Source organism: Ascaphus truei, chromosome 8, assembly GCF_040206685.1.
Source record: "Ascaphus truei isolate aAscTru1 chromosome 8, aAscTru1.hap1, whole genome shotgun sequence".
Lineage (NCBI taxonomy): Eukaryota > Metazoa > Chordata > Amphibia > Anura > Ascaphidae > Ascaphus > Ascaphus truei.
The window spans coordinates 36659310-36669514 of NC_134490.1; positions in this window are offsets into that span (position 1 = coordinate 36659310).

Consider the following 10205-nt stretch of genomic DNA (forward strand, 5'->3'; position numbering starts at 1 on the left):
TCCCTCAGAGACGAATTTAAGGAAATGGGACACTGCATATAAATGCTCCAGCAATGTAGGATATATAAGAAGAAAAACTCACACGGCCTTGTGTGAGCCCCTTCCCTCAGTGAATGATGTTGTCAATCTAATAGGGATCAGTCTCGTCTTTCTTTCAATATCTCCCAATGGAGCATGCACTTGTGTGAGTGCTCCAAAGTTTTTATCTTTATTTGTTATAATAAACCTTTTACTGTTACTAATCCAGGCTCTGCCCATTTCTTGATATATGGGCACCTGGGAGAGGAGCTATCCACTCTTTGCCTCCATTGGGAGATATTGAAAGAAAGACGAGACTGATCCCTATTAGATTGACAACATCATTCACTGAGGGAAGGGGCTCACACAAGGCCGTGTGAGTTTTTCTTCTTATATATCCTACATTGCTGGAGCATTTATATGCAGTGTCCCATTTCCTTAAATTCGTCTCTGAGGGAAGGGTCTCACATTAGGCCGTGTGAGTCATTGAAACATATGATTATTGTTTCTACTATTTTATTATTGTTACACCACCATCTGTTTTCCACTCCCTCCCCTCCATTACCCTCCCCTCCCCCTCCCTTCCCCAATCTCATTAACCACCAAGACCAACTATGTCTATCTACTACATGCATTAATTTTGTGTATTTTACTATCTTTTATTTTCTGAGTTCAACACCTTGCGCTGACCGCTACATCACATCTACGGGAACAGTATAGCACGGGAACAGTATAACACGGGAACAGTATAACACGGTCACAGTATAACACAGGAACAGTATAACATGGGAACAGTGTTGAACAGTATAACACGGGAACCATATAACACAGGAACAGTATAACACAAGCACAGTATAACACAGGCACAGTATAACACAGGCACAGTATAACACAGGCACAGTGGCACAGTATAAAACAGGAACAGTATAACACCGGAACAGTATAACACAGGAACAGTATAACACCAGAACAGTGTAACACAGGGACAGTATAACACGGGAATAGTATAAGACGGGAACAGTATAACACAGGAACAGTATAACACAGGAACAGTATAACACGGGAACAGTATAACACAGGAACAGTATAACACCGGAACAGGATAACACAGGAACAGTATAACACCGGAACAGGATAACACAGGAACAGTATAACACGGGAACAGTATAAACACAGGAACAGTATAACACGGGCACAGTATAACACGGGAACAGTATTACACAGGCACAGTATAATATGAGAACAGTATAACACTAGAACAGTATAACACAGGAACAGTATAATATGAGAACAGTATAACACTAGAACAGTATAACACAGGAACAGTATAACACAGGAACAGTATAACACAGGAACAGTATAACACCGGAACAGTATAACACAGGAACAGTATAACACCGGAACAGGATAACACAGGAACAGTATAACACGGGAACAGTATAAACACAGGAACAGTATAACACGGGCACAGTATAAGACGGGAACAGTATTACACAGGCACAGTATAATATGAGAACAGTATAACACTAGAACAGTATAACACAGGAACAGTATAACACAGGAACAGTATAACACAGGAACAGTATAACACCGGAACAGTATAACACAGGAACAGTATAACACCGGAACAGGATAACACAGGAACAGTATAACACAGGAATAGTATAACACGGGCACAGTATAACATGGGAACAGTATTACACAGGCACAGTATAATATGAGAACAGTATAACACTAGAACAGTATAACACAGGAACAGTATAACACAGGAACAGTATAACACAGGAACAGTATAACACAGGAACAGTATTACACAGGCACAGTATAATATGAGAACAGTATAACACTAGAACAGTATAACACAGGAACAGTATAACACAGGAACAGTATAACACAGGAACAGTATAACACCGGAACAGTATAACACAGGAACAGTATAACACCGGAACAGGATAACACAGGAACAGTATAACACAGGAGCAGTATAACACGAGAACAGTATAAACACAGGAATAGTATAACACGGGCACAGTATAACACGGGAACAGTATTACACAGGCACAGTATAACACAGGAACAGTATAACACGAGAACAGTATAAACACAGGAACAGTATAACACTAGAACAGTATAACACAGGAACAGTATAACACAGGAACAGTATAACACAGGAACAGTATTACACAGGCACAGTATAATATGAGAACAGTATAACACTAGAACAGTATAACACAGGAACAGTATAACACCGGAACAGTATAACACCGGAACAGGATAACACAGGAACAGTATAACACGAGAACAGTATAAACACAGGAACAGTATAACACGGGAACAGTATAAACACAGGAATAGTATAACACGGGCACAGTATAATATGAGAACAGTATAACACCAGAACAGTATAACACGGGCACAGTATAACACGGGAACAGTATAACACGGGAACAGTATAACACAGGAACAGTATAACACGGGCACAGTATAACACGGGCACAGTATAACACGGGAACAGTATAACACGGGAAAAGTATAACACGGGTACAGTATAACACGGGAACAGTATAACACGGGCACAGTATAACACAGGCACAGTATAACACGGGCACAGTATAACACGGACACAGTATAACACAGGCACAGTATAACACAGGCACAGTATAATATGAGAACAGTATAACACCAGTACAGTATAATATGAGAACAGTATAACACAGGCACAGTATAATATGAGAACAGTATAACACCAGTACAGTATAATATGAGAACAGTATAACACAGGCACAGTATAACACGGGAATAGTATTACACAGGCACAGTATAATATGAGAACAGTATAACACCAGAACAGTATAACACGGGCACAGTATAACACGGGAACAGTATAACACGGGAACAGTATAACACAGGAACAGTATAACACGGGAACAGTATAACACAGGAACAGTATAACACGGGCACAGTATAACACGGGCACAGTATAACACGGGAACAGTATAACACGGGAACAGTATAACACGGGAAAAGTATAACACGGGTACAGTATAACACGGGAACAGTATAACACGGGCACAGTATAACACCAATACAGTATAACACAGGCACAGTATAACACAGGCACAGTATAATATGAGAACAGTGTAACACCAGTACAGTATAATATGAGAACAGTATAACACCAGTACAGTATAATATGAGAACAGTATAACACAGGCACAGTATAACACCAGTACAGTATAATATGAGAACAGTATAACACCAGTACAGTATAATATGAGAACAGTATAACACCAGTACAGTATAATATGAGAACAGTATAACACAGGCACAGTATGACACCGGGACAGTATAATATGAGAACAGTATGACACCGGGACAGTAGTTTTACCAGTGGGATTTTTTTTGAGGGGGATGAGAAAAGAGAGACCAATAGTGCAGATGATCTAGATATGTTTATATAAAAATGAGTTTATTATACATGTGTGTACGTACACTTCTTTAAAACATATCGGTAAAACAGAGAACATCTAGGACAACAGTTTCCCAACTCAGGGAAAGACCTCACCGCCGTCTCTCTGACGTTTGCAACTAATAATGTATGCATATTGATACAGGTATTTAATTTATATTTCTTGGCAATATTTGTATGCCGTCGGATTTTTTTAAATTCCAGTTTTCATTTTGTATGTTTTTCATGAGATTGCAATTATGAGGGAGATAGGGCCAATTACGAGAAGTAGGAGAGTGGGGTGTATATATACGGTGGGTTATATAAGATAACTTATTAGACCATCCTATTGAAGACTCCTGACAAAGCTTTTAGCGAAACGCGTTGAGTCGCCGTTCGGAGAAGAGATGGGACCAAAGCCAGTAAGTGTGCGACTGAAATTAGACGTGGGTGGTTCAGAGATGGCGCCAAATTTCAGAGAGACGGCAGTGAGATCTGTCCCTGAGTCAGGAACCTGTTATCCTAGATGTTCTATTTTACTAATATGTATTAAAGATTTGTAAAAGTGTGAGCACACACACATGTATGATATATTCCTTTTTACAGGCATACCCCGGTTTAAGGACACTCACTTTAAGTACACTCGCGAGTAAGGACATATCGCCCAATAGGCAAATGGCAGCTCGCGCATGCGCCTGTCAGCACATCCTGAACAGCAATACCGGCTCCCTACCTGTATCGAAGCTGTGCGCAAGCGGGGAGACTATAGAACCTGTTACAAATGTGTTATTTACATCAGTTACGCACTTATATGACGTTTGCAGTACAGTACATACATCGATAAGTGGGAAAAAGGTAGTGCTTCACTTTAACTACATTTTCACTTTACATACATGCTCCGGTCCCATTGCGTACCTTAATGCGGGGTATGCCTGTATATAAAAATATTTAGACCATGCACTGTTTTCTCTCATATCTTTTTTTTTTCCATTGGGAGAAGTGTCCCTGTGGATCCAATTTCCTATCAGACTGACTTTTTACAGAATACCACACTAGAAAGTCCCGGATGTGTATTTAACTCTTTAGGGCCATATGAGTGTGATATTGATATATTTCCACACCATATTGCTGTATCTTTCATTCTCGGTTGAGATTCTGCGCTCCCGGGAAGACTAACTATAAGGTGACCTAATCACATCTCTTGGGTTTAAATATCACCTCTATGCTGACGACACACAAACCTTTCAACCCCTGACCTTACATCTGCTGTACAGACCAAAGTTTCTGAATGTCTCTCTGCGATATCATCCTGGATGGCCCTTCGCCGACTTAAACTTAACATGGCAAAAACAGAGCTCCTTATACTTCCTCCCAAACCTGGCCCTACTACCTCCTTCCACATTACTGTTGGGAGTACTATCATTCACCCAGTAGCCCAAGCACACTGCCTAGGGGTCACACTCGATTCCTCTCTCACATTCAAAACGTATCTAAAACCTGTCGCTTTTTCCTCCGCAATATTACAAAGATACGCCCTTTCCTCTGTTGCTCGACTGCTAAAACACTGACTCAGACCCTTATTCTCTCCCGTCTCGATTACTGTAACCTCCTGCTGTCCGGCCTTCCTGCCTCTCACCTGTCTCACCTACAATCTATCCTAAACGCCGCTGCCAGAATCACTCTACTCTTTCCTAAATCTGTCTCAGTGTCTCCCCTGCTGAAATCCCTCTCCTGACTTCCTATCAAATCCCGCATCTCACACTCAATTCTCCTCCTCACGTTTAAAGCATTACACTCTTCTGCCCCTCCTTACATCTCAGCCCTAATTTCTCGCTATGCACCATCCCGACTCTTGCGTTCTGTTCAAGATGCCCCCTTTGTATCTAAAGCCCTCCCCCGCCTTAAACCTTTCTCACTGACTGCCACACACATCTGGAGTGCCCTTCCCCTCAATACCCGACAAGTGCCCTCTCTATCCACCTTAAAGATCCATGTTAAGGCTGCGCTTATAGTGCCTGGCGATGTTGCGCCAAAACAAATACATTGAATCTGCCGCATGCGCTTATAGTAAGCACGACGGCGACGGAGGCACGACGGCGACGGAGCAACCAAAAATGTTGAAGTCGGTAGAATTTGATTTATTGGAGAGACAGTCGCCACATGTGACTCTACACCAATCACAGAGCGCCTATTGCCCTCTGCCCTCCCCCTTCGTGACATCACTGGCCTTGTCGCCAGCGACGTCGCTCAACGTTGAAGTGCACATTTCGCCAATGGTCGGTCGCGTCGCCGGCACTATAAACGCGGCCTAAGACACACTTGCTTAAAGAAGCATATGAGTAGCACCGTGGCTAATACTATACACATGATATATAAAGCTTGCCCCCCTGGAGACGCACACACTTACCAGAACGCCCTCCTACTGTCTCTGTACGTCCTTCCTACCTACCAATTAGATTGTAAGCTCTTCGGACCAGGGACTCCTCTTCCGAAATGTTACTTTTATGTCTGAAGCACGTATTCCCATGATCTGTTATTTGTATTATTTGTTATTTACATTATTGTCACGTGTATTACTGCTGTGAAGCACTATACATTAATGGCGCTATATAAATAAAGACATACATACATACATACATACATACGAACTACAAGGGCAGTTCATTTGGGCTTTGAGTAGTGAATCTCTTTTCTTATACTCTTTTCTTATCACATTTTAATATTTGTTTTAAATCATTATCACTTGGATGATATCTGTAAATCCCTATACTATTTTATATATATTCACTTTATATTTATCCACGTGTATATATATATATACAGTGTTCGACAAACCTATACATTTGCTCGCCCAGGGCGAGTGGATTTAACCCCAGGGCGAGTAAATCTTGGCCCAAGCAGAACACGTTTGGTACTAGGTGGCGAGTAGATTTTTTTGTGTGGCGAGTAGATTTTTTGGTGATTTGTCAACCACTGTGTATATATATATATATATATATATATATATATATATATATATATGCTAAGACACAGATATACACATTAGGCACACAGATTGGTATTTAAGTGTGGCCTAGAACAGGGGTGCGCAAACTTTTTTGTTTGCGCCCCACCTCTCCTCTTACCTTTTCTCCGGCATAGGCGGCACCACTTGACGCCGCATTGCCATGGCAACGTGTTGCCATTTGATTCCGTATTGTCATAGCGACGCATCACCAGAAGGCGCCGGAGAGAAGGTAAGAGACAAAGGCCGCGTCCAGGGTGAGCGCGCTTGCGAGCATGCTGCTCAAAACAGTGTAACTCAATCTTGGCGTCCATACTGGCGCGCATGTGCACGTAAGCGTGGGTAGAAGCGATGCATGAAAAGACATAAAATGATGCCCTGGTCAAGTGCGTGGTTCAGAAAATGAGGGTGAACCGCTCACGTGACATCACGGGCACTCCCCGCATCACACAACCCTGCAGGCCCGGAATCGCCCCAGCTATATCCAAGCGTGACCTCACGGTGCTCGAGCGCGCCCACAATCACCGTGGACGCGGCCATACAGAGGTGTTGCGTGCTCACCGGCATTTTATTTAGATATTGTGGGGAAGAGAGCAGGGGCTCCGTAAGCGCGGCGCATCCACCCCAGAAAATGTTGCACCCCCAAGTTTGCACACCTATGGCCTAGAGTGAGATTTATCTCAAGAGTGGGATATATCTCACTTGGAATTGAATAGCTCACTTTCACTACTATAAGGAGCGCCTGCTTGTTCTTTGTGTTCCTAAATCAGTGAGACTGACCGCAAAATCACTGACTCAGACCCCCTGGGACAATAACTGCAGAGGATACATGATTTTTCTACCACATTTAAAGTTGAATTATTTATTGGTGGTTAGATTTAAATTATTTTCTTATAACTTAAAGTTGTTTCTATTTCCCTATACAACTCACACAAAGGACAATGCTACCTCCCCCTCCCCAGCATTCTCTGCCCCTCCCTGTCATTCAGCAGCCAGGGGGGAGGGGACAGGAAAGTATTAACTCCTTCACTGCAGGGCATTACGCAGTGTGTTCTTATACACCATGTGAGGAATATGGCGTTGCATGTTATTATATCCCTTTGTGTGTTATTATATTGCTCAGTGTGTTAACCCCTTCACTGCCTCCCATGCATTTCAAGGGCAGCGCTCTCACTTTTGATAACTTGTCTCAGTCTTGTATGTATGTATTATGTATGTCTTTATTTATATAGCGCTATTAATGTACATGGCGCTTCACAGCAGTAATACACGTGACAGTCATATAAATATTATAAATAACACATAATGGGAAGAAGTGTTTCAGACATAAAAGTAACATTTAGGAAAAGGAGTCCATGCTCCGAAGAGCTTACAATCTAATTTGTTGCGAGAACGTACAGAGACTGTAGGAGGGCGTTCTGGTAAGTGCATCTGCAAGGGGCCAAGGTTAATATGAGGTGTTAATTATCAGCCATGGAGTCTTCGTGTGTGTGTCACCTCCCCCTGAGTGGGACAGTCATCCTGTTCCCTGTGGCAGGCAGTCCTGGCAGTCTGGCTGTGACATCTGTTGTGGTGCCGTATTGTATTACTGCCATTGTGAGAACATTTCTGCAATGCGCTCGTCCCCTCCTCACATAAGAGACGTGGGCTCAGGGTAATGTCCCTAAAGGCCTCTTGTCTCCTGGGTGTCTGTGCTGGTCAACAGCAGCTGCTGCTTTCAAACATACAAAAACCACATTGTCCACTCACACATTTTCTCAAAGGTTCATGAGCTATTTTTAGGATTTCTGCAGTGACTCTTGCCTTTCTTTTTATGATTTAAAAATCTGACTTGTGTGTATATATTTACAGTAGTTGCCATTTCACCGGTAGAAAATATCAATAATAATAAGAATATGGTTCCCCGAATAAAGGGAGCTGAATATTTCTGGAAGATTCCTCCTGCCTCTTTGGGAATGCACTGTTAGGAATGTATCCACTTACATTTGTTAGTTATTATTGACCGTGCTCTCACAAGAACATCCGCTAATGTTTGATAGTTTGAAACCCCCTAACTTCCACATCCCCAAACCTTAACGGGACCAACTGGACCATACCCCATCCTGAGGCATACTCCATCCCACAATGAGCAGCCGCTTTACCTTTCGTTTCAACAATGCCCCTTATTCCCGCTAGATCAGGGGTGGGCTCAATCAGTCGAAGACTTAGCCACCTGTGCTCAAGCTGGGATATACTGAAAACCTGACCTGTTGGGGGGTCTTGAGGGCTGTTGTTGAGCACCCCTGCTATAGATTGATTGTAAGCTCTGAGGAGCAGGGCCCTCATTACCTTCAATATCTGTTTGCACTCGTCTGTCCTTATTTGTGTCATTCTGTTTATGTAATTGATGTTACTCTGTACCCCCACTGTACCGCGCTGGGGAATATGTTGGTGCTTTACATATAAAGGATAATAAAATAACGAGAGCAAGAGATTTTGCAGGTTTGGAAGTTTCACCAAGTTAAAAAATAAATAAATCACAAGCTCACAAGTTCGAATTTCATGTTAATGGGTTTTTAAAAATTTTTTTAAAAGAAAAACTGCACATCTTTTTTTTTTTTTACAATCTTTTTCCTTTATTGGAAACAAACAGAGAACATATACAGATACATTGCGTTCGTACGCACATAACAAATAAAGTAGTCATTGAATCCAAAAAGGCATTTTCAGATTTTGTTGGGGGGGGGGGGGGGGTGGGACCGACAAGCTGAACATTTTCACAAATCTCTTGTTACTTAAATTGCTTAAAATTAGAGAATTGCCTCGCAGAGTACATCTGACTGGTATACTGTTTAAATGAAGATTTGACCCAATGTTTGATGTGTATAATAGTTTAACGTGTCTCTGGTAGTGACATAGCTCAGTCATGTTCAGTTGTGGCCGAACAGGGCCCTGAAACACAGACTCTGAGGAACTGTAAATATAATAAGGTGCAAAAAGAAATTGTAAGAGGAAATAATATGTGGGGCTTAAAAATGTTAACATGTACACGACAGGAGCTACGCAGAATTAAATTTGATGTAATATAATTGTCTTTATTTTCTGCTGTTTCTGATATATGGTGCTACAATATGTACATTAGATGGCTGGGGTTGGGGGAAGGGGGAGGGCAAAACACCCAGGATAGGATAATAAAATGGATTTTATATTTATTGAAGCTGGAGAAAGCTAGATTTTTATGTAGCTTGTTATGCCTTATACCGGACCGAGTTTTTCCTAGATATTATATATGTGCATCCTTTTCATGACATGGGGTTTCTTCTTCAAGTGTACTATTTAATCTATTAAAAACTCAATGTTTGTCCACTAAATGGTTTCACAGCCTAGACCGAATCTATTATATATTTTTCAAACTCAACAAGGCTGAGATATTAAAAAGGTCTATACAAGAACATGTCCACCTACAACCTTATCACGCAAGCTGCCATATTACTATATAAAGATTAATTAGACACCTCTACTGAAATAGAAACCGGGGCATATTATTGATAACAAATAACATTGCACATAATTTTCCTTACAATAACCGTGTTAATCTATATAGTATTTGAAATGGGCATTCTGTTTTTTTTTTTTATGGGGTGGTGTAAATATATATATATTTATTGTTTTGAAGGTGCAGGGCGAACACCGAGGGCTGGCTTGTACATGTCACACATAACATAGGCCGCAAATTCCGCGCTTTCTGCCGGTTTT